The sequence below is a fragment of the Anomaloglossus baeobatrachus genome, unplaced genomic scaffold (assembly GCF_048569485.1).
Source record: "Anomaloglossus baeobatrachus isolate aAnoBae1 unplaced genomic scaffold, aAnoBae1.hap1 Scaffold_4406, whole genome shotgun sequence".
Taxonomy (NCBI): Eukaryota; Metazoa; Chordata; class Amphibia; order Anura; family Aromobatidae; genus Anomaloglossus; species Anomaloglossus baeobatrachus.
In genome coordinates, this window is record NW_027443743.1 from 12,511 (window position 1) to 36,193 (window position 23,683).

The 23,683-nt window shown below is 38.6% G+C and overlaps 26 non-coding genes across 26 annotated transcripts; all 26 read left to right on the plus strand.

Moving 5' to 3' along the window:
• Positions 1-534: 534 nt before the first annotated feature.
• Positions 535-608, plus strand: TRNAT-CGU (transfer RNA threonine (anticodon CGU)). The gene has a single exon. It is a non-coding gene; the product is annotated as a tRNA-Thr (tRNA).
• Positions 609-2,236: 1,628 nt separating this feature from the next.
• On the plus strand, positions 2,237-2,310 carry TRNAT-CGU (transfer RNA threonine (anticodon CGU)). The gene has a single exon. It is a non-coding gene; the product is annotated as a tRNA-Thr (tRNA).
• A 777-nt stretch (positions 2,311-3,087) lies between these two features.
• TRNAT-CGU (transfer RNA threonine (anticodon CGU)) lies at positions 3,088-3,161 on the plus strand. The gene has a single exon. It is a non-coding gene; the product is annotated as a tRNA-Thr (tRNA).
• A 777-nt stretch (positions 3,162-3,938) lies between these two features.
• On the plus strand, positions 3,939-4,012 carry TRNAT-CGU (transfer RNA threonine (anticodon CGU)). Its single transcript has one exon. It is a non-coding gene; the product is annotated as a tRNA-Thr (tRNA).
• Positions 4,013-4,789: 777 nt separating this feature from the next.
• On the plus strand, positions 4,790-4,863 carry TRNAT-CGU (transfer RNA threonine (anticodon CGU)). Its single transcript has one exon. It is a non-coding gene; the product is annotated as a tRNA-Thr (tRNA).
• A 777-nt stretch (positions 4,864-5,640) lies between these two features.
• On the plus strand, positions 5,641-5,714 carry TRNAT-CGU (transfer RNA threonine (anticodon CGU)). Its single transcript has one exon. It is a non-coding gene; the product is annotated as a tRNA-Thr (tRNA).
• Positions 5,715-6,491: 777 nt separating this feature from the next.
• TRNAT-CGU (transfer RNA threonine (anticodon CGU)) lies at positions 6,492-6,565 on the plus strand. Its single transcript has one exon. It is a non-coding gene; the product is annotated as a tRNA-Thr (tRNA).
• Positions 6,566-7,342: 777 nt separating this feature from the next.
• TRNAT-CGU (transfer RNA threonine (anticodon CGU)) lies at positions 7,343-7,416 on the plus strand. Its single transcript has one exon. It is a non-coding gene; the product is annotated as a tRNA-Thr (tRNA).
• A 777-nt stretch (positions 7,417-8,193) lies between these two features.
• TRNAT-CGU (transfer RNA threonine (anticodon CGU)) lies at positions 8,194-8,267 on the plus strand. The gene has a single exon. It is a non-coding gene; the product is annotated as a tRNA-Thr (tRNA).
• A 777-nt stretch (positions 8,268-9,044) lies between these two features.
• Positions 9,045-9,118, plus strand: TRNAT-CGU (transfer RNA threonine (anticodon CGU)). Its single transcript has one exon. It is a non-coding gene; the product is annotated as a tRNA-Thr (tRNA).
• Positions 9,119-9,895: 777 nt separating this feature from the next.
• TRNAT-CGU (transfer RNA threonine (anticodon CGU)) lies at positions 9,896-9,969 on the plus strand. Its single transcript has one exon. It is a non-coding gene; the product is annotated as a tRNA-Thr (tRNA).
• A 777-nt stretch (positions 9,970-10,746) lies between these two features.
• On the plus strand, positions 10,747-10,820 carry TRNAT-CGU (transfer RNA threonine (anticodon CGU)). The gene has a single exon. It is a non-coding gene; the product is annotated as a tRNA-Thr (tRNA).
• Positions 10,821-11,597: 777 nt separating this feature from the next.
• Positions 11,598-11,671, plus strand: TRNAT-CGU (transfer RNA threonine (anticodon CGU)). Its single transcript has one exon. It is a non-coding gene; the product is annotated as a tRNA-Thr (tRNA).
• Positions 11,672-12,448: 777 nt separating this feature from the next.
• Positions 12,449-12,522, plus strand: TRNAT-CGU (transfer RNA threonine (anticodon CGU)). Its single transcript has one exon. It is a non-coding gene; the product is annotated as a tRNA-Thr (tRNA).
• A 1,140-nt stretch (positions 12,523-13,662) lies between these two features.
• TRNAT-CGU (transfer RNA threonine (anticodon CGU)) lies at positions 13,663-13,736 on the plus strand. The gene has a single exon. It is a non-coding gene; the product is annotated as a tRNA-Thr (tRNA).
• A 777-nt stretch (positions 13,737-14,513) lies between these two features.
• On the plus strand, positions 14,514-14,587 carry TRNAT-CGU (transfer RNA threonine (anticodon CGU)). The gene has a single exon. It is a non-coding gene; the product is annotated as a tRNA-Thr (tRNA).
• A 777-nt stretch (positions 14,588-15,364) lies between these two features.
• On the plus strand, positions 15,365-15,438 carry TRNAT-CGU (transfer RNA threonine (anticodon CGU)). Its single transcript has one exon. It is a non-coding gene; the product is annotated as a tRNA-Thr (tRNA).
• Positions 15,439-16,215: 777 nt separating this feature from the next.
• Positions 16,216-16,289, plus strand: TRNAT-CGU (transfer RNA threonine (anticodon CGU)). Its single transcript has one exon. It is a non-coding gene; the product is annotated as a tRNA-Thr (tRNA).
• A 777-nt stretch (positions 16,290-17,066) lies between these two features.
• On the plus strand, positions 17,067-17,140 carry TRNAT-CGU (transfer RNA threonine (anticodon CGU)). The gene has a single exon. It is a non-coding gene; the product is annotated as a tRNA-Thr (tRNA).
• A 777-nt stretch (positions 17,141-17,917) lies between these two features.
• Positions 17,918-17,991, plus strand: TRNAT-CGU (transfer RNA threonine (anticodon CGU)). The gene has a single exon. It is a non-coding gene; the product is annotated as a tRNA-Thr (tRNA).
• A 777-nt stretch (positions 17,992-18,768) lies between these two features.
• On the plus strand, positions 18,769-18,842 carry TRNAT-CGU (transfer RNA threonine (anticodon CGU)). The gene has a single exon. It is a non-coding gene; the product is annotated as a tRNA-Thr (tRNA).
• Positions 18,843-19,619: 777 nt separating this feature from the next.
• TRNAT-CGU (transfer RNA threonine (anticodon CGU)) lies at positions 19,620-19,693 on the plus strand. The gene has a single exon. It is a non-coding gene; the product is annotated as a tRNA-Thr (tRNA).
• A 777-nt stretch (positions 19,694-20,470) lies between these two features.
• TRNAT-CGU (transfer RNA threonine (anticodon CGU)) lies at positions 20,471-20,544 on the plus strand. The gene has a single exon. It is a non-coding gene; the product is annotated as a tRNA-Thr (tRNA).
• Positions 20,545-21,321: 777 nt separating this feature from the next.
• TRNAT-CGU (transfer RNA threonine (anticodon CGU)) lies at positions 21,322-21,395 on the plus strand. The gene has a single exon. It is a non-coding gene; the product is annotated as a tRNA-Thr (tRNA).
• Positions 21,396-22,172: 777 nt separating this feature from the next.
• On the plus strand, positions 22,173-22,246 carry TRNAT-CGU (transfer RNA threonine (anticodon CGU)). Its single transcript has one exon. It is a non-coding gene; the product is annotated as a tRNA-Thr (tRNA).
• A 777-nt stretch (positions 22,247-23,023) lies between these two features.
• On the plus strand, positions 23,024-23,097 carry TRNAT-CGU (transfer RNA threonine (anticodon CGU)). The gene has a single exon. It is a non-coding gene; the product is annotated as a tRNA-Thr (tRNA).
• The last annotated feature ends 586 nt before the right edge of the window (positions 23,098-23,683 follow it).

The window sequence follows — 23,683 nt, forward strand, 5'->3', positions numbered from 1 at the left end:
GATTGCAGCCTTCTTGAACAGGAAATGCTGGAAATACTCACTGCTTGGGCTGAAAAAGATAATTTAGAGTTTCAACATTGGAGATGAAGGTAACTTCAACAAGTATGGGATTCAAAAACCATGCATGCAGAGCACAATGGATTAGTAGTCATACGCAATAACCACTCGGCAGCTCGTCTACAGGAAGAGTCTGTAGCCAGATGATGTGATCTAATGAGGATTTTGACAAGTCTGTGCAATTTCACTAAAGATTATGTATGAGCTTCTGGCAAAGTGGCTCTTATCATATCTACAACAGTGGATTATGTCAAGAGTTGGACAAGCTCAAACTTTATCAGAGATTAACCAAAGTTTAGGGTTTTAATATCAGTAATTCAATAAAGATTGTATTTTTTGTCACTATTGAAGCCCTAAAAATTAGTCCAGTAAAGAAAGAATTTGCATAAGTCGTCTATCTCTAGACATTCAAGGACACTGAAAGACATGAGGTGAGGGCGACTCTACCAGTAGTGCTTTTCTACTCTTACACAAAGTGGTGCTGTGGCTTAGTTGGTTAAAGCGCCTGTCTCGTAAACAGGAGATCCTGAGTTCGAATCTCAGCAGTGCCTTCTTTTCATAGCCTCAGTACTGAAGTTTCTATGTTTAACAGTGTACTTTCCTTGTAAAAATACTATAAAGTCAAACTTGTCTTTCTCATATCCCTTCCTTAGATAGTGCAATGGAGAGATTCTAAATCTGTGTTGTCAAAGTACTCAAAAGGAAGAAGATGTCAGCCAATGTAGGATGGCATCAAGCATGCCAAATGAAAACAGTGGGTTTACTTTTGCCAGACTGAAATGTTAGAAAAGTTTGATTGCAGCCTTCTTGAACAGGAAATGCTGGAAATACTCACTGCTTGGGCTGAAAAAGATAATTTAGAGTTTCAACATTGGAGATGAAGGTAACTTCAACAAGTATGGGATTCAAAAACCATGCATGCAGAGCACAATGGATTAGTAGTCATACGCAATAACCACTCGGCAGCTCGTCTACAGGAAGAGTCTGTAGCCAGATGATGTGATCTAATGAGGATTTTGACAAGTCTGTCCAATTTCACTAAAGATTATGTATGAGCTTCTGGCAAAGTGGCTCTTATCATATCTACAACAGTGGATTATGTCAAGAGTTGGACAAGCTCAAACTTTATCAGAGATTAACCAAAGTTTAGGGTTTTAATATCAGTAATTCAATAAAGATTGTATTTTTTGTCACTATTGAAGCCCTAAAAATTAGTCCAGTAAAGAAAGAATTTGCATAAGTCGTCTATCTCTAGACATTCAAGGACACTGAAAGACATGAGGTGAGGGCGACTCTACCAGTAGTGCTTTTCTACTCTTACACAAAGTGGTGCTGTGGCTTAGTTGGTTAAAGCGCCTGTCTCATAAACAGGAGATCCTGAGTTCGAATCTCAGCAGTGCCTTCTTTTCATAGCCTCAGTACTGAAGTTTCTATGTTTAACAGTGTACTTTCCTTGTAAAAATACTATAAAGTCAAACTTGTCTTTCTCATATCCCTTCCTAAGATAGTGCAATGGAGAGATTCTAAATCTGTGTTGTCAAAGTACTCAAAAGGAAGAAGATGTCAGCCAATGTAGGATGGCATCAAGCATGCCAAATGAAAACAGTGGGTTTACTTTTGCCAGACTGAAATGTTAGAAAAGTTTGATTGCAGCCTTCTTGAACAGGAAATGCTGGAAATACTCACTGCTTGGGCTGAAAAAGATAATTTAGAGTTTCAACATTGGAGATGAAGGTAACTTCAACAAGTATGGGATTCAAAAACCATGCATGCAGAGCACAATGGATTAGTAGTCATACGCCATAACCACTCGGCAGCTCGTCTACAGGAAGAGTCTGTAGCCAGATGATGTGATCTAATGAGGATTTTGACAAGTCTGTGCAATTTCACTAAAGATTGTGTATGAGCTTCTGGCAAAGTGGCTCTTATCATATCTGCAACAGTGGATTATGTCAAGAGTTGGACAAGCTCAAACTTTATCAGAGATTAACCAAAGTTTAGGGTTTTAATATCAGTAATTCAATAAAGATTGTATTCTTTGTCACTATTGAAGCCCTAAAAATTAGTCCAGTAAAGAAAGAATTTGCATAAGTCGTCTATCTCTAGACATTCAAGGACACTGAAAGACATGAGGTGAGGGCGACTCTACCAGTAGTGCTTTTCTACTCTTACACAAATTGGTGCTGTGGCTTAGTTGGTTAAAGCGCCTGTCTCGTAAACAGGAGATCCTGAGTTCGAATCTCAGCAGTGCCTTCTTTTCAAAGCCTCAGTACTGAAGTTTCTATGTTTAACAGTGTACTTTCCTTGTAAAAATACTATAAAGTCAAACTTGTCTTTCTCATATCCCTTCCTTAGATAGTGCAATGGAGAGATTCTAAATCTGTGTTGTCAAAGTACTCAAAAGGAAGAAGATGTCAGCCAATGTAGGATGGCATCAAGCATGCCAAATGAAAACAGTGGGTTTACTTTTGCCAGACTGAAATGTTAGAAAAGTTTGATTGCAGCCTTCTTGAACAGGAAATGCTGGAAATACTCACTGCTTGGGCTGAAAAAGATAATTTAGAGTTTCAACATTGGAGATGAAGGTAACTTCAACAAGTATGGGATTCAAAAACCATGCATGCAGAGCACAATGGATTAGTAGTCATACGCAATAACCACTCGGCAGCTCGTCTACAGGAAGAGTCTGTAGCCAGATGATGTGATCTAATGAGGATTTTGACAAGTCTGTGCAATTTCACTAAAGATTATGTATGAGCTTCTGGCAAAGTGGCTCTTATCATATCTACAACAGTGGATTATGTCAAGAGTTGGACAAGCTCAAACTTTATCAGAGATTAACCAAAGTTTAGGGTTTTAATATCAGTAATTCAATAAAGATTGTATTTTTTGTCACTATTGAAGCCCTAAAAATTAGTCCAGTAAAGAAAGAATTTGCATAAGTCGTCTATCTCTAGACATTCAAGGACACTGAAAGACATGAGGTGAGGGCGACTCTACCAGTAGTGCTTTTCTACTCTTACACAAAGTGGTGCTGTGGCTTAGTTGGTTAAAGCGCCTGTCTCGTAAACAGGAGATCCTGAGTTCGAATCTCAGCAGTGCCTTCTTTTCATAGCCTCAGTACTGAAGTTTCTATGTTTAACAGTGTACTTTCCTTGTAAAAATACTATAAAGTCAAACTTGTCTTTCTCATATCCCTTCCTTAGATAGTGCAATGGAGAGATTCTAAATCTGTGTTGTCAAAGTACTCAAAAGGAAGAAGATGTCAGCCAATGTAGGATGGCATCAAGCATGCCAAATGAAAACAGTGGGTTTACTTTTGCCAGACTGAAATGTTAGAAAAGTTTGATTGCAGCCTTCTTGAACAGGAAATGCTGGAAATACTCACTGCTTGGGCTGAAAAAGATAATTTAGAGTTTCAACATTGGAGATGAAGGTAACTTCAACAAGTATGGGATTCAAAAACCATGCATGCAGAGCACAATGGATTAGTAGTCATACGCCATAACCACTCGGCAGCTCGTCTACAGGAAGAGTCTGTAGCCAGATGATGTGATCTAATGAGGATTTTGACAAGTCTGTGCAATTTCACTAAAGATTGTGTATGAGCTTCTGGCAAAGTGGCTCTTATCATATCTGCAACAGTGGATTATGTCAAGAGTTGGACAAGCTCAAACTTTATCAGAGATTAACCAAAGTTTAGGGTTTTAATATCAGTAATTCAATAAAGATTGTATTCTTTGTCACTATTGAAGCCCTAAAAATTAGTCCAGTAAAGAAAGAATTTGCATAAGTCGTCTATCTCTAGACATTCAAGGACACTGAAAGACATGAGGTGAGGGCGACTCTACCAGTAGTGCTTTTCTACTCTTACACAAAGTGGTGCTGTGGCTTAGTTGGTTAAAGCGCCTGTCTCGTAAACAGGAGATCCTGAGTTCGAATCTCAGCAGTGCCTTCTTTTCATAGCCTCAGTACTGAAGTTTCTATGTTTAACAGTGTACTTTCCTTGTAAAAATACTATAAAGTCAAACTTGTCTTTCTCATATCCCTTCCTTAGATAGTGCAATGGAGAGATTCTAAATCTGTGTTGTCAAAGTACTCAAAAGGAAGAAGATGTCAGCCAATGTAGGATGGCATCAAGCATGCCAAATGAAAACAGTGGGTTTACTTTTGCCAGACTGAAATGTTAGAAAAGTTTGATTGCAGCCTTCTTGAACAGGAAATGCTGGAAATACTCACTGCTTGGGCTGAAAAAGATAATTTAGAGTTTCAACATTGGAGATGAAGGTAACTTCAACAAGTATGGGATTCAAAAACCATGCATGCAGAGCACAATGGATTAGTAGTCATACGCAATAACCACTCGGCAGCTCGTCTACAGGAAGAGTCTGTAGCCAGATGATGTGATCTAATGAGGATTTTGACAAGTCTGTGCAATTTCACTAAAGATTATGTATGAGCTTCTGGCAAAGTGGCTCTTATCATATCTACAACAGTGGATTATGTCAAGAGTTGGACAAGCTCAAACTTTATCAGAGATTAACCAAAGTTTAGGGTTTTAATATCAGTAATTCAATAAAGATTGTATTTTTTGTCACTATTGAAGCCCTAAAAATTAGTCCAGTAAAGAAAGAATTTGCATAAGTCGTCTATCTCTAGACATTCAAGGACACTGAAAGACATGAGGTGAGGGCGACTCTACCAGTAGTGCTTTTCTACTCTTACACAAAGTGGTGCTGTGGCTTAGTTGGTTAAAGCGCCTGTCTCGTAAACAGGAGATCCTGAGTTCGAATCTCAGCAGTGCCTTCTTTTCATAGCCTCAGTACTGAAGTTTCTATGTTTAACAGTGTACTTTCCTTGTAAAAATACTATAAAGTCAAACTTGTCTTTCTCATATCCCTTCCTTAGATAGTGCAATGGAGAGATTCTAAATCTGTGTTGTCAAAGTACTCAAAAGGAAGAAGATGTCAGCCAATGTAGGATGGCATCAAGCATGCCAAATGAAAACAGTGGGTTTACTTTTGCCAGACTGAAATGTTAGAAAAGTTTGATTGCAGCCTTCTTGAACAGGAAATGCTGGAAATACTCACTGCTTGGGCTGAAAAAGATAATTTAGAGTTTCAACATTGGAGATGAAGGTAACTTCAACAAGTATGGGATTCAAAAACCATGCATGCAGAGCACAATGGATTAGTAGTCATACGCCATAACCACTCGGCAGCTCGTCTACAGGAAGAGTCTGTAGCCAGATGATGTGATCTAATGAGGATTTTGACAAGTCTGTGCAATTTCACTAAAGATTGTGTATGAGCTTCTGGCAAAGTGGCTCTTATCATATCTGCAACAGTGGATTATGTCAAGAGTTGGACAAGCTCAAACTTTATCAGAGATTAACCAAAGTTTAGGGTTTTAATATCAGTAATTCAATAAAGATTGTATTCTTTGTCACTATTGAAGCCCTAAAAATTAGTCCAGTAAAGAAAGAATTTGCATAAGTCGTCTATCTCTAGACATTCAAGGACACTGAAAGACATGAGGTGAGGGCGACTCTACCAGTAGTGCTTTTCTACTCTTACACAAAGTGGTGCTGTGGCTTAGTTGGTTAAAGCGCCTGTCTCGTAAACAGGAGATCCTGAGTTCAAATCTCAGCAGTGCCTTCTTTTCATAGCCTCAGTACTGAAGTTTCTATGTTTAACAGTGTACTTTCCTTGTAAAAATACTATAAAGTCAAACTTGTCTTTCTCATATCCCTTCCTTAGATAGTGCAATGGAGAGATTCTAAATCTGTGTTGTCAAAGTACTCAAAAGGAAGAAGATGTCAGCCAATGTAGGATGGCATCAAGCATGCCAAATGAAAACAGTGGGTTTACTTTTGCCAGACTGAAATGTTAGAAAAGTTTGATTGCAGCCTTCTTGAACAGGAAATGCTGGAAATACTCACTGCTTGGGCTGAAAAAGATAATTTAGAGTTTCAACATTGGAGATGAAGGTAACTTCAACAAGTATGGGATTCAAAAACCATGCATGCAGAGCACAATGGATTAGTAGTCATACGCCATAACCACTCGGCAGCTCGTCTACAGGAAGAGTCTGTAGCCAGATGATGTGATCTAATGAGGATTTTGACAAGTCTGTGCAATTTCACTAAAGATTGTGTATGAGCTTCTGGCAAAGTGGCTCTTATCATATCTGCAACAGTGGATTATGTCAAGAGTTGGACAAGCTCAAACTTTATCAGAGATTAACCAAAGTTTAGGGTTTTAATATCAGTAATTCAATAAAGATTGTATTCTTTGTCACTATTGAAGCCCTAAAAATTAGTCCAGTAAAGAAAGAATTTGCATAAGTCGTCTATCTCTAGACATTCAAGGACACTGAAAGACATGAGGTGAGGGCGACTCTACCAGTAGTGCTTTTCTACTCTTACACAAAGTGGTGCTGTGGCTTAGTTGGTTAAAGCGCCTGTCTCGTAAACAGGAGATCCTGAGTTCGAATCTCAGCAGTGCCTTCTTTTCATAGCCTCAGTACTGAAGTTTCTATGTTTAACAGTGTACTTTCCTTGTAAAAATACTATAAAGTCAAACTTGTCTTTCTCATATCCCTTCCTTAGATAGTGCAATGGAGAGATTCTAAATCTGTGTTGTCAAAGTACTCAAAAGGAAGAAGATGTCAGCCAATGTAGGATGGCATCAAGCATGCCAAATGAAAACAGTGGGTTTACTTTTGCCAGACTGAAATGTTAGAAAAGTTTGATTGCAGCCTTCTTGAACAGGAAATGCTGGAAATACTCACTGCTTGGGCTGAAAAAGATAATTTAGAGTTTCAACATTGGAGATGAAGGTAACTTCAACAAGTATGGGATTCAAAAACCATGCATGCAGAGCACAATGGATTAGTAGTCATACGCAATAACCACTCGGCAGCTCGTCTACAGGAAGAGTCTGTAGCCAGATGATGTGATCTAATGAGGATTTTGACAAGTCTGTGCAATTTCACTAAAGATTATGTATGAGCTTCTGGCAAAGTGGCTCTTATCATATCTACAACAGTGGATTATGTCAAGAGTTGGACAAGCTCAAACTTTATCAGAGATTAACCAAAGTTTAGGGTTTTAATATCAGTAATTCAATAAAGATTGTATTTTTTGTCACTATTGAAGCCCTAAAAATTAGTCCAGTAAAGAAAGAATTTGCATAAGTCGTCTATCTCTAGACATTCAAGGACACTGAAAGACATGAGGTGAGGGCGACTCTACCAGTAGTGCTTTTCTACTCTTACACAAAGTGGTGCTGTGGCTTAGTTGGTTAAAGCGCCTGTCTCGTAAACAGGAGATCCTGAGTTCGAATCTCAGCAGTGCCTTCTTTTCATAGCCTCAGTACTGAAGTTTCTATGTTTAACAGTGTACTTTCCTTGTAAAAATACTATAAAGTCAAACTTGTCTTTCTCATATCCCTTCCTTAGATAGTGCAATGGAGAGATTCTAAATCTGTGTTGTCAAAGTACTCAAAAGGAAGAAGATGTCAGCCAATGTAGGATGGCATCAAGCATGCCAAATGAAAACAGTGGGTTTACTTTTGCCAGACTGAAATGTTAGAAAAGTTTGATTGCAGCCTTCTTGAACAGGAAATGCTGGAAATACTCACTGCTTGGGCTGAAAAAGATAATTTAGAGTTTCAACATTGGAGATGAAGGTAACTTCAACAAGTATGGGATTCAAAAACCATGCATGCAGAGCACAATGGATTAGTAGTCATACGCCATAACCACTCGGCAGCTCGTCTACAGGAAGAGTCTGTAGCCAGATGATGTGATCTAATGAGGATTTTGACAAGTCTGTGCAATTTCACTAAAGATTGTGTATGAGCTTCTGGCAAAGTGGCTCTTATCATATCTGCAACAGTGGATTATGTCAAGAGTTGGACAAGCTCAAACTTTATCAGAGATTAACCAAAGTTTAGGGTTTTAATATCAGTAATTCAATAAAGATTGTATTCTTTGTCACTATTGAAGCCCTAAAAATTAGTCCAGTAAAGAAAGAATTTGCATAAGTCGTCTATCTCTAGACATTCAAGGACACTGAAAGACATGAGGTGAGGGCGACTCTACCAGTAGTGCTTTTCTACTCTTACACAAAGTGGTGCTGTGGCTTAGTTGGTTAAAGCGCCTGTCTCGTAAACAGGAGATCCTGAGTTCAAATCTCAGCAGTGCCTTCTTTTCATAGCCTCAGTACTGAAGTTTCTATGTTTAACAGTGTACTTTCCTTGTAAAAATACTATAAAGTCAAACTTGTCTTTCTCATATCCCTTCCTTAGATAGTGCAATGGAGAGATTCTAAATCTGTGTTGTCAAAGTACTCAAAAGGAAGAAGATGTCAGCCAATGTAGGATGGCATCAAGCATGCCAAATGAAAACAGTGGGTTTACTTTTGCCAGACTGAAATGTTAGAAAAGTTTGATTGCAGCCTTCTTGAACAGGAAATGCTGGAAATACTCACTGCTTGGGCTGAAAAAGATAATTTAGAGTTTCAACATTGGAGATGAAGGTAACTTCAACAAGTATGGGATTCAAAAACCATGCATGCAGAGCACAATGGATTAGTAGTCATACGCCATAACCACTCGGCAGCTCGTCTACAGGAAGAGTCTGTAGCCAGATGATGTGATCTAATGAGGATTTTGACAAGTCTGTGCAATTTCACTAAAGATTGTGTATGAGCTTCTGGCAAAGTGGCTCTTATCATATCTGCAACAGTGGATTATGTCAAGAGTTGGACAAGCTCAAACTTTATCAGAGATTAACCAAAGTTTAGGGTTTTAATATCAGTAATTCAATAAAGATTGTATTCTTTGTCACTATTGAAGCCCTAAAAATTAGTCCAGTAAAGAAAGAATTTGCATAAGTCGTCTATCTCTAGACATTCAAGGACACTGAAAGACATGAGGTGAGGGCGACTCTACCAGTAGTGCTTTTCTACTCTTACACAAAGTGGTGCTGTGGCTTAGTTGGTTAAAGCGCCTGTCTCGTAAACAGGAGATCCTGAGTTCGAATCTCAGCAGTGCCTTCTTTTCATAGCCTCAGTACTGAAGTTTCTATGTTTAACAGTGTACTTTCCTTGTAAAAATACTATAAAGTCAAACTTGTCTTTCTCATATCCCTTCCTTAGATAGTGCAATGGAGAGATTCTAAATCTGTGTTGTCAAAGTACTCAAAAGGAAGAAGATGTCAGCCAATGTAGGATGGCATCAAGCATGCCAAATGAAAACAGTGGGTTTACTTTTGCCAGACTGAAATGTTAGAAAAGTTTGATTGCAGCCTTCTTGAACAGGAAATGCTGGAAATACTCACTGCTTGGGCTGAAAAAGATAATTTAGAGTTTCAACATTGGAGATGAAGGTAACTTCAACAAGTATGGGATTCAAAAACCATGCATGCAGAGCACAATGGATTAGTAGTCATACGCCATAACCACTCGGCAGCTCGTCTACAGGAAGAGTCTGTAGCCAGATGATGTGATCTAATGAGGATTTTGACAAGTCTGTGCAATGTCACTAAAGATTGTGTATGAGCTTCTGGCAAAGTGGCTCTTATCATATCTGCAACAGTGGATTATGTCAAGAGTTGGACAAGCTCAAACTTTATCAGAGATTAACCAAAGTTTAGGGTTTTAATATCAGTAATTCAATAAAGATTGTATTCTTTGTCACTATTGAAGCCCTAAAAATTAGTCCAGTAAAGAAAGAATTTGCATAAGTCGTCTATCTCTAGACATTCAAGGACACTGAAAGACATGAGGTGAGGGCGACTCTACCAGTAGTGCTTTTCTACTCTTACACAAAGTGGTGCTGTGGCTTAGTTGGTTAAAGCGCCTGTCTCGTAAACAGGAGATCCTGAGTTCGAATCTCAGCAGTGCCTTCTTTTCATAGCCTCAGTACTGAAGTTTCTATGTTTAACAGTGTACTTTCCTTGTAAAAATACTATAAAGTCAAACTTGTCTTTCTCATATCCCTTCCTTAGATAGTGCAATGGAGAGATTCTAAATCTGTGTTGTCAAAGTACTCAAAAGGAAGAAGATGTCAGCCAATGTAGGATGGCATCAAGCATGCCAAATGAAAACAGTGGGTTTACTTTTGCCAGACTGAAATGTTAGAAAAGTTTGATTGCAGCCTTCTTGAACAGGAAATGCTGGAAATACTCACTGCTTGGGCTGAAAAAGATAATTTAGAGTTTCAACATTGGAGATGAAGGTAACTTCAACAAGTATGGGATTCAAAAACCATGCATGCAGAGCACAATGGATTAGTAGTCATACGCAATAACCACTCGGCAGCTCGTCTACAGGAAGAGTCTGTAGCCAGATGATGTGATCTAATGAGGATTTTGACAAGTCTGTGCAATTTCACTAAAGATTATGTATGAGCTTCTGGCAAAGTGGCTCTTATCATATCTACAACAGTGGATTATGTCAAGAGTTGGACAAGCTCAAACTTTATCAGAGATTAACCAAAGTTTAGGGTTTTAATATCAGTAATTCAATAAAGATTGTATTTTTTGTCACTATTGAAGCCCCAAAAATTAGTCCAGTAAAGAAAGAATTTGCATAAGTCGTCTATCTCTAGACATTCAAGGACACTGAAAGACATGAGGTGAGGGCGACTCTACCAGTAGTGCTTTTCTACTCTTACACAAAGTGGTGCTGTGGCTTAGTTGGTTAAAGCGCCTGTATCGTAAACAGGAGATCCTGAGTTCGAATCTCAGCAGTGCCTTCTTTTCATAGCCTCAGTACTGAAGTTTCTATGTTTAACAGTGTACTTTCCTTGTAAAAATACTATAAAGTCAAACTTGTCTTTCTCATATCCCTTCCTTAGATAGTGCAATGGAGAGATTCTAAATCTGTGTTGTCAAAGTACTCAAAAGGAAGAAGATGTCAGCCGATGTAGGATGGCATCAAGCATGCCAAATGAAAACAGTGGGTTTACTTTTGCCAGACTGAAATGTTAGAAAAGTTTGATTGCAGCCTTCTTGAACAGGAAATGCTGGAAATACTCACTGCTTGGGCTGAAAAAGATAATTTAGAGTTTCAACATTGGAGATGAAGGTAACTTCAACAAGTATGGGATTCAAAAACCATGCATGCAGAGCACAATGGATTAGTAGTCATACGCCATAACCACTCGGCAGCTCGTCTACAGGAAGAGTCTGTAGCCAGATGATGTGATCTAATGAGGATTTTGACAAGTCTGTGCAATTTCACTAAAGATTGTGTATGAGCTTCTGGCAAAGTGGCTCTTATCATATCTGCAACAGTGGATTATGTCAAGAGTTGGACAAGCTCAAACTTTATCAGAGATTAACCAAAGTTTAGGGTTTTAATATCAGTAATTCAATAAAGATTGTATTCTTTGTCACTATTGAAGCCCTAAAAATTAGTCCAGTAAAGAAAGAATTTGCATAAGTCGTCTATCTCTAGACATTCAAGGACACTGAAAGACATGAGGTGAGGGCGACTCTACCAGTAGTGCTTTTCTACTCTTACACAAAGTGGTGCTGTGGCTTAGTTGGTTAAAGCGCCTGTCTCGTAAACAGGAGATCCTGAGTTCGAATCTCAGCAGTGCCTTCTTTTCATAGCCTCAGTACTGAAGTTTCTATGTTTAACAGTGTACTTTCCTTGTAAAAATACTATAAAGTCAAACTTGTCTTTCTCATATCCCTTCCTTAGATAGTGCAATGGAGAGATTCTAAATCTGTGTTGTCAAAGTACTCAAAAGGAAGAAGATGTCAGCCAATGTAGGATGGCATCAAGCATGCCAAATGAAAACAGTGGGTTTACTTTTGCCAGACTGAAATGTTAGAAAAGTTTGATTGCAGCCTTCTTGAACAGGAAATGCTGGAAATACTCACTGCTTGGGCTGAAAAAGATAATTTAGAGTTTCAACATTGGAGATGAAGGTAACTTCAACAAGTATGGGATTCAAAAACCATGCATGCAGAGCACAATGGATTAGTAGTCATACGCAATAACCACTCGGCAGCTCGTCTACAGGAAGAGTCTGTAGCCAGATGATGTGATCTAATGAGGATTTTGACAAGTCTGTGCAATTTCACTAAAGATTATGTATGAGCTTCTGGCAAAGTGGCTCTTATCATATCTACAACAGTGGATTATGTCAAGAGTTGGACAAGCTCAAACTTTATCAGAGATTAACCAAAGTTTAGGGTTTTAATATCAGTAATTCAATAAAGATTGTATTTTTTGTCACTATTGAAGCCCTAAAAATTAGTCCAGTAAAGAAAGAATTTGCATAAGTCGTCTATCTCTAGACATTCAAGGACACTGAAAGACATGAGGTGAGGGCGACTCTACCAGTAGTGCTTTTCTACTCTTACACAAAGTGGTGCTGTGGCTTAGTTGGTTAAAGCGCCTGTCTCGTAAACAGGAGATCCTGAGTTCGAATCTCAGCAGTGCCTTCTTTTCATAGCCTCAGTACTGAAGTTTCTATGTTTAACAGTGTACTTTCCTTGTAAAAATACTATAAAGTCAAACTTGTCTTTCTCATATCCCTTCCTTAGATAGTGCAATGGAGAGATTCTAAATCTGTGTTGTCAAAGTACTCAAAAGGAAGAAGATGTCAGCCAATGTAGGATGGCATCAAGCATGCCAAATGAAAACAGTGGGTTTACTTTTGCCAGACTGAAATGTTAGAAAAGTTTGATTGCAGCCTTCTTGAACAGGAAATGCTGGAAATACTCACTGCTTGGGCTGAAAAAGATAATTTAGAGTTTCAACATTGGAGATGAAGGTAACTTCAACAAGTATGGGATTCAAAAACCATGCATGCAGAGCACAATGGATTAGTAGTCATACGCCATAACCACTCGGCAGCTCGTCTACAGGAAGAGTCTGTAGCCAGATGATGTGATCTAATGAGGATTTTGACAAGTCTGTGCAATTTCACTAAAGATTGTGTATGAGCTTCTGGCAAAGTGGCTCTTATCATATCTGCAACAGTGGATTATGTCAAGAGTTGGACAAGCTCAAACTTTATCAGAGATTAACCAAAGTTTAGGGTTTTAATATCAGTAATTCAATAAAGATTGTATTCTTTGTCACTATTGAAGCCCTAAAAATTAGTCCAGTAAAGAAAGAATTTGCATAAGTCGTCTATCTCTAGACATTCAAGGACACTGAAAGACATGAGGTGAGGGCGACTCTACCAGTAGTGCTTTTCTACTCTTACACAAAGTGGTGCTGTGGCTTAGTTGGTTAAAGCCAGATGATGTGATCTAATGAGGATTTTGACAAGTCTGTGCAATTTCACTAAAGATTGTGTATGAGCTTCTGGCAAAGTGGCTCTTATCATATCTGCAACAGTGGATTATGTCAAGAGTTGGACAAGCTCAAACTTTATCAGAGATTAACCAAAGTTTAGGGTTTTAATATCAGTAATTCAATAAAGATTGTATTCTTTGTCACTATTGAAGCCCTAAAAATTAGTCCAGTAAAGAAAGAATTTGCATAAGTCGTCTATCTCTAGACATTCAAGGACACTGAAAGACATGAGGTGAGGGCGACTCTACCAGTAGTGCTTTTCTACTCTTACACAAAGTGGTGCTGTGGCTTAGTTGGTTAAAGCGCCTGTCTCGTAAACAGGAGATCCTGAGTTCGAATCTCAGCAGTGCCTTATTTTCATAGCCTCAGTACTGAAGTTTCTATGTTTAACAGTGTACTTTCCTTGTAAAAATACTATAAAGTCAAACTTGTCTTTCTCATATCCCTTCCTTAGATAGTGCAATGGAGAGATTCTAAATCTGTGTTGTCAAAGTACTCAAAAGGAAGAAGATGTCAGCCAATGTAGGATGGCATCAAGCATGCCAAATGAAAACAGTGGGTTTACTTTTGCCAGACTGAAATGTTAGAAAAGTTTGATTGCAGCCTTCTTGAACAGGAAATGCTGGAAATACTCACTGCTTGGGCTGAAAAAGATAATTTAGAGTTTCAACATTGGAGATGAAGGTAACTTCAACAAGTATGGGATTCAAAAACCATGCATGCAGAGCACAATGGATTAGTAGTCATACGCAATAACCACTCGGCAGCTCGTCTACAGGAAGAGTCTGTAGCCAGATGATGTGATCTAATGAGGATTTTGACAAGTCTGTGCAATTTCACTAAAGATTATGTATGAGCTTCTGGCAAAGTGGCTCTTATCATATCTACAACAGTGGATTATGTCAAGAGTTGGACAAGCTCAAACTTTATCAGAGATTAACCAAAGTTTAGGGTTTTAATATCAGTAATTCAATAAAGATTGTATTTTTTGTCACTATTGAAGCCCTAAAAATTAGTCCAGTAAAGAAAGAATTTGCATAAGTCGTCTATCTCTAGACATTCAAGGACACTGAAAGACATGAGGTGAGGGCGACTCTACCAGTAGTGCTTTTCTACTCTTACACAAAGTGGTGCTGTGGCTTAGTTGGTTAAAGCGCCTGTCTCGTAAACAGGAGATCCTGAGTTCGAATCTCAGCAGTGCCTTCTTTTCATAGCCTCAGTACTGAAGTTTCTATGTTTAACAGTGTACTTTCCTTGTAAAAATACTATAAAGTCAAACTTGTCTTTCTCATATCCCTTCCTTAGATAGTGCAATGGAGAGATTCTAAATCTGTGTTGTCAAAGTACTCAAAAGGAAGAAGATGTCAGCCAATGTAGGATGGCATCAAGCATGCCAAATGAAAACAGTGGGTTTACTTTTGCCAGACTGAAATGTTAGAAAAGTTTGATTGCAGCCTTCTTGAACAGGAAATGCTGGAAATACTCACTGCTTGGGCTGAAAAAGATAATTTAGAGTTTCAACATTGGAGATGAAGGTAACTTCAACAAGTATGGGATTCAAAAACCATGCATGCAGAGCACAATGGATTAGTAGTCATACGCCATAACCACTCGGCAGCTCGTCTACAGGAAGAGTCTGTAGCCAGATGATGTGATCTAATGAGGATTTTGACAAGTCTGTGCAATTTCACTAAAGATTGTGTATGAGCTTCTGGCAAAGTGGCTCTTATCATATCTGCAACAGTGGATTATGTCAAGAGTTGGACAAGCTCAAACTTTATCAGAGATTAACCAAAGTTTAGGGTTTTAATATCAGTAATTCAATAAAGATTGTATTCTTTGTCACTATTGAAGCCCTAAAAATTAGTCCAGTAAAGAAAGAATTTGCATAAGTCGTCTATCTCTAGACATTCAAGGACACTGAAAGACATGAGGTGAGGGCGACTCTACCAGTAGTGCTTTTCTACTCTTACACAAAGTGGTGCTGTGGCTTAGTTGGTTAAAGCGCCTGTCTCGTAAACAGGAGATCCTGAGTTCGAATCTCAGCAGTGCCTTCTTTTCATAGCCTCAGTACTGAAGTTTCTATGTTTAACAGTGTACTTTCCTTGTAAAAATACTATAAAGTCAAACTTGTCTTTCTCATATCCCTTCCTTAGATAGTGCAATGGAGAGATTCTAAATCTGTGTTGTCAAAGTACTCAAAAGGAAGAAGATGTCAGCCAATGTAGGATGGCATCAAGCATGCCAAATGAAAACAGTGGGTTTACTTTTGCCAGACTGAAATGTTAGAAAAGTTTGATTGCAGCCTTCTTGAACAGGAAATGCTGGAAATACTCACTGCTTGGGCTGAAAAAGATAATTTAGAGTTTCAACATTGGAGATGAAGGTAACTTCAACAAGTATGGGATTCAAAAACCATGCATGCAGAGCACAATGGATTAGTAGTCATACGCCATAACCACTCGGCAGCTCGTCTACAGGAAGAGTCTGTAGCCAGATGATGTGATCTAATGAGGATTTTGACAAGTCTGTGCAATTTCACTAAAGATTGTGTATGAGCTTCTGGCAAAGTGGCTCTTATCATATCTGCAACAGTGGATTATGTCAAGAGTTGGACAAGCTCAAACTTTATCAGAGATTAACCAAAGTTTAGGGTTTTAATATCAGTAATTCAATAAAGATTGTATTCTTTGTCACTATTGAAGCCCTAAAAATTAGTCCAGTAAAGAAAGAATTTGCATAAGTCGTCTATCTCTAGACATTCAAGGACACTGAAAGACATGAGGTGAGGGCGACTCTACCAGTAGTGCTTTTCTACTCTTACACAAAGTGGTGCTGTGGCTTAGTTGGTTAAAGCGCCTGTCTCGTAAACAGGAGATCCTGAGTTCGAATCTCAGCAGTGCCTTCTTTTCATAGCCTCAGTACTGAAGTTTCTATGTTTAACAGTGTACTTTCCTTGTAAAAATACTATAAAGTCAAACTTGTCTTTCTCATATCCCTTCCTTAGATAGTGCAATGGAGAGATTCTAAATCTGTGTTGTCAAAGTACTCAAAAGGAAGAAGATGTCAGCCAATGTAGGATGGCATCAAGCATGCCAAATGAAAACAGTGGGTTTACTTTTGCCAGACTGAAATGTTAGAAAAGTTTGATTGCAGCCTTCTTGAACAGGAAATGCTGGAAATACTCACTGCTTGGGCTGAAAAAGATAATTTAGAGTTTCAACATTGGAGATGAAGGTAACTTCAACAAGTATGGGATTCAAAAACCATGCATGCAGAGCACAATGGATTAGTAGTCATACGCCATAACCACTCGGCAGCTCGTCTACAGGAAGAGTCTGTAGCCAGATGATGTGATCTAATGAGGATTTTGACAAGTCTGTGCAATTTCACTAAAGATTGTGTATGAGCTTCTGGCAAAGTGGCTCTTATCATATTTGCAACAGTGGATTATGTCAAGAGTTGGACAAGCTCAAACTTTATCAGAGATTAACCAAAGTTTAGGGTTTTAATATCAGTAATTCAATAAAGATTGTATTCTTTGTCACTATTGAAGCCCTAAAAATTAGTCCAGTAAAGAAAGAATTTGCATAAGTCGTCTATCTCTAGACATTCAAGGACACTGAAAGACATGAGGTGAGGGCGACTCTACCAGTAGTGCTTTTCTACTCTTACACAAAGTGGTGCTGTGGCTTAGTTGGTTAAAGCGCCTGTCTCGTAAACAGGAGATCCTGAGTTTGAATCTCAGCAGTGCCTTCTTTTCATAGCCTCAGTACTGAAGTTTCTATGTTTAACAGTGTACTTTCCTTGTAAAAATACTATAAAGTCAAACTTGTCTTTCTCATATCCCTTCCTTAGATAGTGCAATGGAGAGATTCTAAATCTGTGTTGTCAAAGTACTCAAAAGGAAGAAGATGTCAGCCAATGTAGGATGGCATCAAGCATGCCAAATGAAAACAGTGGGTTTACTTTTGCCAGACTGAAATGTTAGAAAAGTTTGATTGCAGCCTTCTTGAACAGGAAATGCTGGAAATACTCACTGCTTGGGCTGAAAAAGATAATTTAGAGTTTCAACATTGGAGATGAAGGTAACTTCAACAAGTATGGGATTCAAAAACCATGCATGCAGAGCACAATGGATTAGTAGTCATACGCCATAACCACTCGGCAGCTCGTCTACAGGAAGAGTCTGTAGCCAGATGATGTGATCTAATGAGGATTTTGACAAGTCTGTGCAATTTCACTAAAGATTGTGTATGAGCTTCTGGCAAAGTGGCTCTTATCATATCTGCAACAGTGGATTATGTCAAGAGTTGGACAAGCTCAAACTTTATCAGAGATTAACCAAAGTTTAGGGTTTTAATATCAGTAATTCAATAAAGATTGTATTCTTTGTCACTATTGAAGCCCTAAAAATTAGTCCAGTAAAGAAAGAATTTGCATAAGTCGTCTATCTCTAGACATTCAAGGACACTGAAAGACATGAGGTGAGGGCGACTCTACCAGTAGTGCTTTTCTACTCTTACACAAAGTGGTGCTGTGGCTTAGTTGGTTAAAGCGCCTGTCTCGTAAACAGGAGATCCTGAGTTCGAATCTCAGCAGTGCCTTCTTTTCATAGCCTCAGTACTGAAGTTTCTATGTTTAACAGTGTACTTTCCTTGTAAAAATACTATAAAGTCAAACTTGTCTTTCTCATATCCCTTCCTTAGATAGTGCAATGGAGAGATTCTAAATCTGTGTTGTCAAAGTACTCAAAAGGAAGAAGATGTCAGCCAATGTAGGATGGCATCAAGCATGCCAAATGAAAACAGTGGGTTTACTTTTGCCAGACTGAAATGTTAGAAAAGTTTGATTGCAGCCTTCTTGAACAGGAAATGCTGGAAATACTCACTGCTTGGGCTGAAAAAGATAATTTAGAGTTTCAACATTGGAGATGAAGGTAACTTCAACAAGTATGGGATTCAAAAACCATGCATGCAGAGCACAATGGATTAGTAGTCATACGCCATAACCACTCGGCAGCTCGTCTACAGGAAGAGTCTGTAGCCAGATGATGTGATCTAATGAGGATTTTGACAAGTCTGTGCAATTTCACTAAAGATTGTGTATGAGCTTCTGGCAAAGTGGCTCTTATCATATCTGCAACAGTGGATTATGTCAAGAGTTGGACAAGCTCAAACTTTATCAGAGATTAACCAAAGTTTAGGGTTTTAATATCAGTAATTCAATAAAGATTGTATTCTTTGTCACTATTGAAGCCCTAAAAATTAGTCCAGTAAAGAAAGAATTTGCATAAGTCGTCTATCTCTAGACATTCAAGGACACTGAAAGACATGAGGTGAGGGCGACTCTACCAGTAGTGCTTTTCTACTCTTACACAAAGTGGTGCTGTGGCTTAGTTGGTTAAAGCGCCTGTCTCGTAAACAGGAGATCCTGAGTTCGAATCTCAGCAGTGCCTTCTTTTCATAGCCTCAGTACTGAAGTTTCTATGTTTAACAGTGTACTTTCCTTGTAAAAATACTATAAAGTCAAACTTGTCTTTCTCATATCCCTTCCTTAGATAGTGCAATGGAGAGATTCTAAATCTGTGTTGTCAAAGTACTCAAAAGGAAGAAGATGTCAGCCAATGTAGGATGGCATCAAGCATGCCAAATGAAAACAGTGGGTTTACTTTTGCCAGACTGAAATGTTAGAAAAGTTTGATTGCAGCCTTCTTGAACAGGAAATGCTGGAAATACTCACTGCTTGGGCTGAAAAAGATAATTTAGAGTTTCAACATTGGAGATGAAGGTAACTTCAACAAGTATGGGATTCAAAAACCATGCATGCAGAGCACAATGGATTAGTAGTCATACGCAATAACCACTCGGCAGCTCGTCTACAGGAAGAGTCTGTAGCCAGATGATGTGATCTAATGAGGATTTTGACAAGTCTGTGCAATTTCACTAAAGATTATGTATGAGCTTCTGGCAAAGTGGCTCTTATCATATCTACAACAGTGGATTATGTCAAGAGTTGGACAAGCTCAAACTTTATCAGAGATTAACCAAAGTTTAGGGTTTTAATATCAGTAATTCAATAAAGATTGTATTTTTTGTCACTATTGAAGCCCTAAAAATTAGTCCAGTAAAGAAAGAATTTGCATAAGTCGTCTATCTCTAGACATTCAAGGACACTGAAAGACATGAGGTGAGGGCGACTCTACCAGTAGTGCTTTTCTACTCTTACACAAAGTGGTGCTGTGGCTTAGTTGGTTAAAGCGCCTGTCTCGTAAACAGGAGATCCTGAGTTCGAATCTCAGCAGTGCCTTCTTTTCATAGCCTCAGTACTGAAGTTTCTATGTTTAACAGTGTACTTTCCTTGTAAAAATACTATAAAGTCAAACTTGTCTTTCTCATATCCCTTCCTTAGATAGTGCAATGGAGAGATTCTAAATCTGTGTTGTCAAAGTACTCAAAAGGAAGAAGATGTCAGCCAATGTAGGATGGCATCAAGCATGCCAAATGAAAACAGTGGGTTTACTTTTGCCAGACTGAAATGTTAGAAAAGTTTGATTGCAGCCTTCTTGAACAGGAAATGCTGGAAATACTCACTGCTTGGGCTGAAAAAGATAATTTAGAGTTTCAACATTGGAGATGAAGGTAACTTCAACAAGTATGGGATTCAAAAACCATGCATGCAGAGCACAATGGATTAGTAGTCATACGCCATAACCACTCGGCAGCTCGTCTACAGGAAGAGTCTGTAGCCAGATGATGTGATCTAATGAGGATTTTGACAAGTCTGTGCAATTTCACTAAAGATTGTGTATGAGCTTCTGGCAAAGTGGCTCTTATCATATCTGCAACAGTGGATTATGTCAAGAGTTGGACAAGCTCAAACTTTATCAGAGATTAACCAAAGTTTAGGGTTTTAATATCAGTAATTCAATAAAGATTGTATTCTTTGTCACTATTGAAGCCCTAAAAATTAGTCCAGTAAAGAAAGAATTTGCATAAGTCGTCTATCTCTAGACATTCAAGGACACTGAAAGACATGAGGTGAGGGCGACTCTACCAGTAGTGCTTTTCTACTCTTACACAAAGTGGTGCTGTGGCTTAGTTGGTTAAAGCGCCTGTCTCGTAAACAGGAGATCCTGAGTTCGAATCTCAGCAGTGCCTTCTTTTCATAGCCTCAGTACTGAAGTTTCTATGTTTAACAGTGTACTTTCCTTGTAAAAATACTATAAAGTCAAACTTGTCTTTCTCATATCCCTTCCTTAGATAGTGCAATGGAGAGATTCTAAATCTGTGTTGTCAAAGTACTCAAAAGGAAGAAGATGTCAGCCAATGTAGGATGGCATCAAGCATGCCAAATGAAAACAGTGGGTTTACTTTTGCCAGACTGAAATGTTAGAAAAGTTTGATTGCAGCCTTCTTGAACAGGAAATGCTGGAAATACTCACTGCTTGGGCTGAAAAAGATAATTTAGAGTTTCAACATTGGAGATGAAGGTAACTTCAACAAGTATGGGATTCAAAAACCATGCATGCAGAGCACAATGGATTAGTAGTCATACGCCATAACCACTCGGCAGCTCGTCTACAGGAAGAGTCTGTAGCCAGATGATGTGATCTAATGAGGATTTTGACAAGTCTGTGCAATTTCACTAAAGATTGTGTATGAGCTTCTGGCAAAGTGGCTCTTATCATATCTGCAACAGTGGATTATGTCAAGAGTTGGACAAGCTCAAACTTTATCAGAGATTAACCAAAGTTTAGGGTTTTAATATCAGTAATTCAATAAAGATTGTATTCTTTGTCACTATTGAAGCCCTAAAAATTAGTCCAGTAAAGAAAGAATTTGCATAAGTCGTCTATCTCTAGACATTCAAGGACACTGAAAGACATGAGGTGAGGGCGACTCTACCAGTAGTGCTTTTCTACTCTTACACAAAGTGGTGCTGTGGCTTAGTTGGTTAAAGCGCCTGTCTCGTAAACAGGAGATCCTGAGTTCGAATCTCAGCAGTGCCTTCTTTTCATAGCCTCAGTACTGAAGTTTCTATGTTTAACAGTGTACTTTCCTTGTAAAAATACTATAAAGTCAAACTTGTCTTTCTCATATCCCTTCCTTAGATAGTGCAATGGAGAGATTCTAAATCTGTGTTGTCAAAGTACTCAAAAGGAAGAAGATGTCAGCCAATGTAGGATGGCATCAAGCATGCCAAATGAAAACAGTGGGTTTACTTTTGCCAGACTGAAATGTTAGAAAAGTTTGATTGCAGCCTTCTTGAACAGGAAATGCTGGAAATACTCACTGCTTGGGCTGAAAAAGATAATTTAGAGTTTCAACATTGGAGATGAAGGTAACTTCAACAAGTATGGGATTCAAAAACCATGCATGCAGAGCACAATGGATTAGTAGTCATACGCCATAACCACTCGGCAGCTCGTCTACAGGAAGAGTCTGTAGCCAGATGATGTGATCTAATGAGGATTTTGACAAGTCTGTGCAATTTCACTAAAGATTGTGTATGAGCTTCTGGCAAAGTGGCTCTTATCATATTTGCAACAGTGGATTATGTCAAGAGTTGGACAAGCTCAAACTTTATCAGAGATTAACCAAAGTTTAGGGTTTTAATATCAGTAATTCAATAAAGATTGTATTCTTTGTCACTATTGAAGCCCTAAAAATTAGTCCAGTAAAGAAAGAATTTGCATAAGTCGTCTATCTCTAGACATTCAAGGACACTGAAAGACATGAGGTGAGGGCGACTCTACCAGTAGTGCTTTTCTACTCTTACACAAAGTGGTGCTGTGGCTTAGTTGGTTAAAGCGCCTGTCTCGTAAACAGGAGATCCTGAGTTTGAATCTCAGCAGTGCCTTCTTTTCATAGCCTCAGTACTGAAGTTTCTATGTTTAACAGTGTACTTTCCTTGTAAAAATACTATAAAGTCAAACTTGTCTTTCTCATATCCCTTCCTTAGATAGTGCAATGGAGAGATTCTAAATCTGTGTTGTCAAAGTACTCAAAAGGAAGAAGATGTCAGCCAATGTAGGATGGCATCAAGCATGCCAAATGAAAACAGTGGGTTTACTTTTGCCAGACTGAAATGTTAGAAAAGTTTGATTGCAGCCTTCTTGAACAGGAAATGCTGGAAATACTCACTGCTTGGGCTGAAAAAGATAATTTAGAGTTTCAACATTGGAGATGAAGGTAACTTCAACAAGTATGGGATTCAAAAACCATGCATGCAGAGCACAATGGATTAGTAGTCATACGCCATAACCACTCGGCAGCTCGTCTACAGGAAGAGTCTGTAGCCAGATGATGTGATCTAATGAGGATTTTGACAAGTCTGTGCAATTTCACTAAAGATTGTGTATGAGCTTCTGGCAAAGTGGCTCTTATCATATTTGCAACAGTGGATTATGTCAAGAGTTGGACAAGCTCAAACTTTATCAGAGATTAACCAAAGTTTAGGGTTTTAATATCAGTAATTCAATAAAGATTGTATTCTTTGTCACTATTGAAGCCCTAAAAATTAGTCCAGTAAAGAAAGAATTTGCATAAGTCGTCTATCTCTAGACATTCAAGGACACTGAAAGACATGAGGTGAGGGCGACTCTACCAGTAGTGCTTTTCTACTCTTACACAAAGTGGTGCTGTGGCTTAGTTGGTTAAAGCGCCTGTCTCGTAAACAGGAGATCCTGAGTTTGAATCTCAGCAGTGCCTTCTTTTCATAGCCTCAGTACTGAAGTTTCTATGTTTAACAGTGTACTTTCCTTGTAAAAATACTATAAAGTCAAACTTGTCTTTCTCATATCCCTTCCTTAGATAGTGCAATGGAGAGATTCTAAATCTGTGTTGTCAAAGTACTCAAAAGGAAGAAGATGTCAGCCAATGTAGGATGGCATCAAGCATGCCAAATGAAAACAGTGGGTTTACTTTTGCCAGACTGAAATGTTAGAAAAGTTTGATTGCAGCCTTCTTGAACAGGAAATGCTGGAAATACTCACTGCTTGGGCTGAAAAAGATAATTTAGAGTTTCAACATTGGAGATGAAGGTAACTTCAACAAGTATGGGATTCAAAAACCATGCATGCAGAGCACAATGGATTAGTAGTCATACGCCATAACCACTCGGCAGCTCGTCTACAGGAAGAGTCTGTAGCCAGATGATGTGATCTAATGAGGATTTTGACAAGTCTGTGCAATTTCACTAAAGATTGTGTATGAGCTTCTGGCAAAGTGGCTCTTATCATATCTGCAACAGTGGATTATGTCAAGAGTTGGACAAGCTCAAACTTTATCAGAGATT